The sequence below is a fragment of the Lipotes vexillifer genome, unplaced genomic scaffold, assembly GCF_000442215.2.
Source record: "Lipotes vexillifer unplaced genomic scaffold, Lipotes_vexillifer_v1.1 scaffold1608, whole genome shotgun sequence".
Classification (NCBI taxonomy): domain Eukaryota; kingdom Metazoa; phylum Chordata; class Mammalia; order Artiodactyla; family Lipotidae; genus Lipotes; species Lipotes vexillifer.
The window spans coordinates 782,303-792,291 of NW_006774162.1; the positions used below are offsets into that span (position 1 = coordinate 782,303).

At 40.1% G+C, this 9,989-nt stretch overlaps 1 pseudogene; it reads right to left on the bottom strand.

Moving 5' to 3' along the window:
* Positions 1-1,522: 1,522 nt before the first annotated feature.
* Positions 1,523-4,672, bottom strand: LOC103089222 (UDP-N-acetylglucosamine--peptide N-acetylglucosaminyltransferase 110 kDa subunit pseudogene; annotated as a pseudogene).
* Between the last annotated feature and the right edge of the window lie 5,317 nt (positions 4,673-9,989).

Consider the following 9,989-nt stretch of genomic DNA (forward strand, 5'->3'; position numbering starts at 1 on the left):
TCAGCTGCAACTACAGAATAGGTGCACTGCTTCTGCGCTTTGGAAAGACATAATCTAGAACACTACTAGCAGACAAAATATCTGTTAGTAGACAGCATATGTGCAGTACAGCAAGACAAAAACATATATTCATATGTTGGCTTGTTTAAGCCTCAAGCCCTCGATCCTTTGTTGAAATACAATAATTTCATTCCTATGGTTTTCAATACCAAAAACTCAACCTCCAGGAGGGCTAAAGTCTAATTTGTACTCCAAACCAAGTAGCAGTGCAGTTCGCTACTACTGAGGCTGAATCCATAAAGACTTCAAGACCACGTCCAGAAGACAAGTTATTATATATAATACCCTAGAAGGTCTGAAACATAATTATCATATACATAGTTGGTCCTTCAGAGCTTTTTACCTATAACTGTTTTTTGGTGAAAGTTATTTAATGTACTGGAGATAACTGTGACTTACTGATCAAATATTTGAATACTTATACTTACCTGGGATTTCATTTCTGCTGAAAGAAAAAGTAAGAACAGGACTTAATTTAAAAAAACCAAACTTTAGAAATGAAAGTAAAAATCTTATCACACACTATCACTTTTGGAAGCAGCATAGAGGGGCAGTCAATGGTAAAACACTGGTGAAATAGGTCAAAACTTTAGGCCCAAAATCCATTATTATTATCATCAGTCACAGTACCACAACTGTGCCCTTCATAATTAATAATCACTCCTAAGAATCTTCATTTGGCACCAGATGATGTGTTTAAGAGAAACACTCTGCGAGGTTTTGAATCAGACTTGGTTTTTTGTTAGCCAAGTTACAGGAGAATTTTTAAAGTGGGGGGAAGGGAAGAAGGAAACGGACCAGAAAAAGAATTTAAGCCATCATCTATAAACCAACAAAGCACTGATAGTTCCAAACATTATGTCAGACACTAAAATGACTGATATAGGCTCAAGTGGCTTATAAAACCTATAAAAAGACTACAGCGGCAAAGTCCCCATTTATCTGTAGAGTTCAGAAACTAAAACAAGGAATATTTTAGCTTAAAATCTTATCTCAAGAGAATCATATACACTTGACATGAATAAAAATACCTGAAACCAAACATTTTTAAAAGCTCCAATACCCAAAATATAAAGAAAAAATTTAATTCAGAAGACTCAATCAATTCATGATAATCACAAAACGGCTGGGCAATCTCTATCTCCCTTCCACACTAACCATCCATCCCATGAAAGACCAAGGGAAATCAGACCTTCCAGATGTATGCAAAATTCTATGGATGCAAAATTCCAGGCTGCTGCAAAATTCTATGGAGACTCCTTGTGGAACAGCAGTTTCCCAACTCTTGTGTCTCTCCCTATCATGATCATGCAGGAAGCAAATCTGGCTGTGCTATTTCTTATCATTGTCTTTCACCCATCTGCAAGATGATATTGTACAGATAAGGGAAAAGTAGTTCCCTTGCCCCCAGAAGGTTGAGGCTCAGGTACAGGGGTAATTCTCCTGTGCACACAGTCATTATTTAGGCCGACTCAGTGACTTCAGCAGGCTTAATCATGTGATCAGGTTTGTTGCCAGCTGCATAATGCTCCCACATCTGTAGATAGAGCTGCTCTAGTTCCATTGTGTATTGTTTGGTGTTGAACAGAGGGCTCGATGTTCTCTGCTTCCAGACTTTGCCACGAATTTGCTTCAGGTATTCTAGATCAGTTCCCAGTTTCACAGCTATGTCTTCATATTCTTGTCTATTTTTAGCAATAAGCTCAAGACAGCCTAAACAAGTGAGCTGGGAAGCTGCAACTCGGGAAGCAAGAGTCTCTCCTGGCATAGTCACCATGGGTGTCCCTGACCAAAGGACATCCATCCCTGTGGTGTGTCCATTACAGAGTGGAGTGTCCAAGCAGACATCAGCCAGCTGGCCTCTCCGAACATGTTCCTCTTTAGGAGCAACAGGTGAAAAAATGATACGGTTCTAGGGAAGGCCCATACTTTGTGCGTACTGTTGGATATTAGGTTCTCCTACTGCTGGAAAATGCAACAGCCACAGTACACTATTGGGAACACGCTTCAGAATAGTTGCCCACATCTGCAAAGTAGATGGATCAATTTTATATAACTGATTAAAGTTACAGTACACAATGGCATCTTCCGGTAACCCGTACTGAGAACATGTGGTTACAATAATGGTACGAGGAACTTCCTCTCCAGTGGCAGCCTTATTGTTTATCAGGGTAGTTGCCAGCCCATTGCTAATACTGACTGCATTAATTGTTATCTGAATTTGTCCTCTGTTAATCATTTCAGTAACTGCTTCTGCAATAGTATTCATAGGAATGACAGGCATATTAAGAGCTGTATTACTGCCGTCTGCATTGTCTCCTCCATCAGGACATTTCATCTTGACAATTTTCACATCTGGTAGACTATCAAGAAATGCTTTGAGGTCGATGCCAGTCAGCACAATACGATCGTCATAAATGTGCCCATTGGACTTAAAATCAATGACTGCTTTCTTCTTCAGGTGAGGGAACATATTAGCATGATCACCAATAAAGAAAGTATGGGGCATATAAGCCAGTTTCTCAGAATACTGCTCAGCAACTTCAGCAGGTGAAGTTTCCTGATCAGTGATGATATAATCCATGAAATGTGCGCCACTAGTCCCAGGGTACCCCAGCCACATTGCCTGAATAGGAGCTGGCCTGAGAGCAAAGAGTTCATTTCGAGCACCCCTGGTATAACCATTCATATTTACAAGGATGTGTATACCATCTTGATGGATGCGATCAGCTGCTTTCCCATTGCATGGAATCTGAGAAAGATCAATGAAATGATTGGCCTCTGCCATCACCTTCGCTCGGAAGTTTGTGCCATCATCTGGGCTCAGGGCATAACAGAATACCTCAAATTTAGCAGGATTGTGCATGCCTGGAATAGACTGCATAAGATGAGAAGTAGGATGATTCCCAAAGTCAAAACTCACGTATCCTACTCGCAGTCGACCATCACTGAGCTTCAAGTCTTTTGGATGTTCATACGGTGGTTTATGAAGGACATTTATCTCATCCAAGCAGAGGTTCCCATGCCGCTCAGCAATAGCCTTCCTGAAACCATGAGAAAGAGGATATACAGCATACTATGATGAGGCTGCACAGAAGGCAACCTATTCTTCTCCAGCTGGTCAGCCACAATGCTGACCAACTTCTTCATTCGCTCATCATAGTCTGTCCAATCACAGACAATCTGCAGGCAATGAGCCAAATCACAATAAGCAATAAGCATCAGGAAAATCAGGTTTAAGCTTCAGAGCAGTGCAATAAGAAGCAATTGCTTCTGGAATATCCCCTGAATCCTTGTGAATGGAAGCCAGACTGCTGTGGGCATCTGCAAATGCAGGGTTAATCTGAATGGCACGAGTATAACACTGCAAGGCTCCCTGAACATCCTGCATCTCCTTTAGAGTGTTTCCCATATTACAGTAGGCATCAGCAAAGGTAGGACTGATTCGAATAGCCTCCTTATAATGCATCAGAGCTTCCTGCAGTTTTCCCTGCTGCTGCAATACACTTGCTAAATTTGAATGGGCAACAGCAAACTCTGGGAAGACTTCTAATACTTTATGATACAAGCGAACTGCCTCTTCAGTGTTTCCCTGTTCTCGTTTGATATTGGCTACGTTATTCAGAGAGTCTGCATGGGTGGGACACAGCCGGAGAGCTGTATTATAACAGTCTTCTGCTTCGGCAACACTGCCCTTCTCTTTGAGAGCGTTGGCTAGGTTGCAGTAAGCATCAGGGAAATGTGGTTGCAATTCAATAGCTCGCCTGTAGGTGTCTATTGCTAGATCTATCAGGCCTTGCTTATAGTATACACAAGCCAGGTTGTCATGTACCACTGCCTGATTTGGACTCAAGCTTATGGCACGAAGGTAAGCTGCCACAGCTCTGTCAAAAATCTGTGCCTCTTTCAAGGCATTTCCTAAATTGATATAAGCATCCAGAAAATTGGGGTCAAGGGTGACAGCCTTTTCAAAGTGATGAATTGCAAGCCAAATCTCCCCTTGTGCATTGAAAACACAGCCAAGATTACTCCAAGCTACTGCAAAGTTCGGTTGCGTCTCTATTGCTTTCACATAACATGCCTTGGCTTCTTCCAAGCGACCCAGGGTTTTGAGCAGGTCCCCCAGGTCACTGCAAACACAGTACAAATCAGGATTGCACTGAAGGGCAGAGACATAAGCTTGTACTGTCCCTTCTTTGTCGCCTGCTGCTACCAAAGCGGTTGCCAGGTTAATATAACCGTCGATGAAGTCTGGTTTGAGACTCAATGTATGCCGGTAATGTTCAACTGCTTCCTGCAACTGCCCTGTTTCCTTGTACACATTCCCCAAATTCGAATAGGCTTTTGCCAGAACAGGGTTCTGTTTAATTGCCAGAGTACTAAAGTGGGCAGATCTGTCCAGCCTTCGACACTGGAAGTGTATAGATGAAAGTAATAAAAGTACACCATTATTGTCTGGCTCTTGTCTCCAGAGCTGCATGCAGTGTCTCTCAGCTGCCTCAAAATCTCCTGCCTGATATTCTCGATGTGCCAACTCAGCTAACCCTCATAAGGAAAGCATACGTTTCGTTGATTCTGTGCTGTCAGCCACGTTTCCCACGGAAGACGCCATCTGGAGCTTCTGGAGGGAGTGCAAAAAGAGGGTAATTGAGTCCCGCTGCTGCCACTACAGGCAAGAATGTTTCTAGAGGTAGCAAAGACGAGCGCAGCAGCCGTACCACTGCTTTGGCAGGCTTAAGTGGCGGCAACAGTTACAGGCACCGAACCTTGGGAACTCTGGTTGGCCATCTACCTCTCACGCTCTTGAAATCTTAATTCTTAACCCTGCCCTCTTCCACCATTTTTCTCCTAATCAGGGAATAAAAATTACCTATATATTTGCCTTAGAAGAAATCAAAAGTCAGTAGTCCAAACACTTTTTAAAATTTTGTTTCCTGTGCAGTTGGAAATGAAATACATGATTGACTTTTCTTCATCATTCATATAGTCAATGTGGAAAACATTAGGGCCATGAATTTCAATACAGTAAGATCAGAAAATTTTAAATTGGCCTTCCCAAACCACTAATAAGTAACCGATATTGTATATAATGCTAAAATCTTAGAGACTGAGTTTGATATTTAAAAAGTTCTGAAAACATTAGCTAATTTCTCCTCATCATATTTCTCATGCCTCAAACCTGAGTATTACTTTTTTAAAAATAAATTTATTTATTTTTATTTTGTCTGCGTTGGGTCTTCAATGCTGCGTGTGGGTTTTCTCTAGCTGCGGCCAGCGGGGGCTACTCTTTGTTGTGGTGCACAGGCTTCTCATCACAGTAGCTTGTATTGTTGTTCCACAACTCCTTTTTAGTTCCTATGAAGAACCCTAGAAATTAGTTCATGAAATTATAGGTTTTTGCAAAATTGTCAAAAGTGAGTTATTTTAACTTCCATCAGGTAAGACAAGCATCTCTTTCTTTGCCAATTTTCCTTCTATTATATTCCGCTATGGTGGATCATATTGGAATGGCCACAGGCTTTTTTTGAAATCTGGCTAAGGAGATGTTTTAAGTGAGGCTATTATGTGATTTTCAGGCACCACCATATGTAATTGACTATACACTATCCCATTACAGGAATAACTTCCAGTACTCTTACTGACTACTCTACTGACTTAACTAGCACAAGACACAGAAGCATAAGGACAAAAACCACCTTACAATATAGCCATGTTTTGCACTTCACAGCTCTCAAAGCATGTGCGTTTGAAGAAGAAAAAAAAACTGAAAAGTATAAAACCAGAAGCTATTCTGTGGAAAATGATTTCAATCATCAGGCATGTGAAAGACAAGTCAAAGATTCAGTTCTCGGGCTTCCCTGATGGTGCAGTGGTTGAGAGTCTGCCTGCCGATGCAGGGAACACGTGTTCGTGCCCCGGTCCGGGAAGATCCCACATGCCGCGGAGCGGCTGGGCCCCTGAGCCATGGTCGCTGGGCCTGCATGTCCGGAGCCTGTACTCCGCAATGGGAGAGGCCACAGCAGTGACAAGCCCGTGTACCACAAAAAAAAAAAAGATTCAGTTCTCATCAATGCTTAGTCAAAACGGAAATTTTCTTCTGTCAAGAATATACTCCAGGGGCTTCCCTGATGGCACAGTGGTTAAGAAGCCGCCTGCCAATGCAGGGGACACGGGTTCGAGCCCTGGTCCAGGAAGATCCCACATGCCACGGAGCAACTAAGCCCATGCGCCACAACTATGGAGCCTGCGCTCTAGAGCCCGTGAGCCACAACTACTGAGCCTGAAAGCCACAACTACTGAAGCCTGCGTGCCTAGAGCTCATGCTCTGCAAGAAGAAAAGCCACCACAATGAGAAGCCTGCGCACCACAACAAAGAGTAGCCCCCACTCGCTGCAACTAGAGAAAGCCTGTGCACAGCAATGAAGACCCAACACCGCCAAAAATAAATAAACAAACAAACAAATAAAAGAATATACTCCATCATTAATGTGTGTAATGGAATGGTGTGAATGAGTATTTTATCAGAATTCCTGTAATGCACAAACCTATAGCAGTACTGAAATCAGTAATGCATTTATAATACTAAATATTCATGAGGAAGTAATTTATAGAGGTTTTCTCAAAGTTAATGAAAATTAATATGACATTATCAATAATAAATTGTGAAGCCGCAATAAACATTTCTAAACTATTAATAACTAAAAGCAAATTCTAATCAACCATGTTAATAGAAATCTATGTCTATAAACTACAAAATTTATTTCTTAAAATTTTATTTCTAAAATACATCAACTGTCATATGAGGTGGCAGTTAAAGAATATATAGCTAAAAGAGTGGGGGAAAGTTTTATAGAGACATATTTGGCAGTAGTTAATTTTTAAATGTCATTTTTCTAGATTTTGTGACACCCACAGTATTGATATTTGAATGCATTTAAAATATTGTAATTTGGAGGTTTGCTACTTCCAGGTAGAATAAAATATTTTGAAGCAAAACAACGTTTCCACTGAGAAAAACAAAAAATGCCAAATAAAATAGCCAGCATTCAATCAAAAAGTTCTAGACATACCAACAGATAGAATCATATGACTAAAATTCTAAGAACAGATAATACAAAAATATTTATATAAGATATTGTGTATCTTTATCAGGAAAAGTCTTTATCAAGAAAATACTTTAAAATCATCAGAATTAATATTATATTTTATTTATTTGTATACTTTATTTATATATTTATGTAAAGAACTTAAAGATAAAGCCCTAGTTAAGGCAGTGACAATAGCAGTAGCAGTGTGAGTGAAAAGAAATGGTTATATTCAAGCATATTTTGTCAGTAAAAGTCCAAGATCAAATGTCTGACTGCATACATGGAATGGATAGACAGAGTGGGAAAAATCAAAGTTATCTATCGAGGTTCTAGTGAAGATGGGATTTCCATCACCCAACCCAAGGGGTTGCGATCATCTCCAAGGTCTAGGAGACTCAAAGGGAAGGTCATGGTCAGAGGAAAAGTTAATTCGTGGGAAAATAAAACTTCCAGTCTCCCCATCTCCTTATACCAGTTTTTTTTAAACATGTTTATTGGAGTATAATTGCTTTACAATGGTGTGTTAGTTTCTGCTTTATAACAAAGTAAATCAGTTATACATATACATATGTCCCCATATCTCTTCCCCCTTACATCTATCTCCCTCTCACCCTCCCTATTGCACCCCTTTAGGTGGTCACAAAGCACCAAGCTGATCTCCCTGTGCTATGCGGCTGCTTCCCACTAGCTATCTATTCCTTATACCAGTTTTGTTTTTCTGCTCATATACGTAGCAGCATTTCATTCAAGGGGAAAGTCATTAATCTGACTGGTCAAATTAAACAACATAGTTCAAGGCACATTTACAGTGGTTAGTTCCTTCACAATTTAGAAAGTCACGTTCACAATTTCCCTCTTCCTACACCATGGAACATATTGGCCATTCCCCCAAAGTTTCCACTCCATAGAGCGGACCAGAGATGACGTTAGCCCAGAACTAGAGCTTGGCATGAGATGGTGTCAGCCCCACCTAGAGCTCTGGCATAAGTTATAACCCAACCCAGCTCTACAGAGAGCTCTGCATGGAATCTTGGGAGTAAACTCAGCCATACTAATGTGATTCTGTTTTTCATTTGCTTTTCTTCCTTGCTTAACTTTCCCTGGACACTCTGACAAACAAACTTTCAGTCATTCCTGGGCAACTCACTAATTTTATTCCATTTAATGTCATCCAGATTCCCAAGAAAATTACTAACAACAAGGAGGTGAAATTTGGAACATTGTGAGTTTTAGATGCCTGAAATATACAGGTAAATGAATCCAGTTAAGTAGCAAATTATCTGGATCTCAAATATGCCAGTAGAATAGCAGACTAAGCTCAATTTAATGTACTCTTACTGGAGACACATGTAAATTCTGGGTCAATTTTGAAAAACTTAAAAGCACATAGCTGAGATTAAAAGAAAGAAAGGAACACCTGCATGTTTCAGAAAGTAACAGAGAAATTAAATCCAGAGAAATAAGAGTGGACTGATGTCTATGGGTTCTGTTCCTTAGTATAGGCCTTATGTAAATAGGGGCTGGAGCTAGAAATCTAACATTACCTTGAGGCCAGGAATTTAGACTCAGGATAGAACAATATTGAGAAGTTGGTACAGATATCTTACAGAAATTTCATGAGGAACTGTTTAGTCCATTAAGAGGGCCAAGGGAGTTGGTGATAAAGATTGATATCTCTTGAAAACCTTCAGGTACAGAAAACATCAACATCTCTGAAAAGTAGGCCTGTCCTTCCCAGAGTTGTGATGGCCAGGTTGTCACTAACCTGTAAGGCCCTGTATGAATCCGAAACTGCAAGGAAGATTAATTCAAAGGAAAACAGATGCAGGATGGGTGTGACAATAAATCCTAGGACCCTACCAGGAACAAAATTAAAACCACTCTAAAGGGAAATTTTAACAAACCAGAGCAGATAGTATCCTAACCAGAAGATAATAATAATTCTGAGGAAGTTACTTTAGTTATTTAAATAATATCCAATGCATTTCCATGGCCAGGCCCTTTTGAAGAATTCTAAAACATATACAACCAATTCATTTACATCTTATATATCCCACCAACCAGAGAAAAATTCACTTAAGAACTGTACTGGATGATAGTAAAGATGATCCAAAATCTTGGAAATAGAATGGACAAAATGCAAGAAACAGTTAACAAGGACCTAGAAGAAATAAAGATGAAACACACAATGATGAACAACACAATAAATGAAATGAAAAATACTCTAGATGGGATCAATAGCAGAATTAATGAGGCAGAAGAACAGATAAGTGACCTGGAAGATAAAATAGTGGAAATAACTACTGCAGACCAGAATAAAGAAAAAAGAATGAAAAGAACTGAGGACAGTCTCAGAGACCTCTGGGACAACATTAAACGCACCAACATTCGAATTATAGGGCTTCCAGAAGAAGAAGGGAAAAAGAAAGGGACTGAGAAAATATTTGAAGAGATTATAGTTGAAAACTTCCCTAATATGGGAAAGGAAATCGTTAATCAAGTCCAGGAAGCACAGAGAGTCCCATACAGGATAAATTCAAGGAGAAATACGCCAAGACACATATTAATCAAACTGTCAAAAACTAAATACAAAGAAAGCATATTAAAAGCAGCAAGGGAAAAACAACAAATAACACACAAGGGAATCCCCATAAGGTTAACAGCTGATCTCTCAGCAGAAACTCTACAAGCCAGAAGGGAGTGGCAGGACATACTGAAAGTGATGAAGGAGAAAAACCTGCAACCAAGATTACTCTACCCAGCAAGGATCTCATTCAGATTTGATGGAGAAATTAAAACCTTTACAGACAAGCAAAAGCTGAGAGAGTTCAGCACCACCAA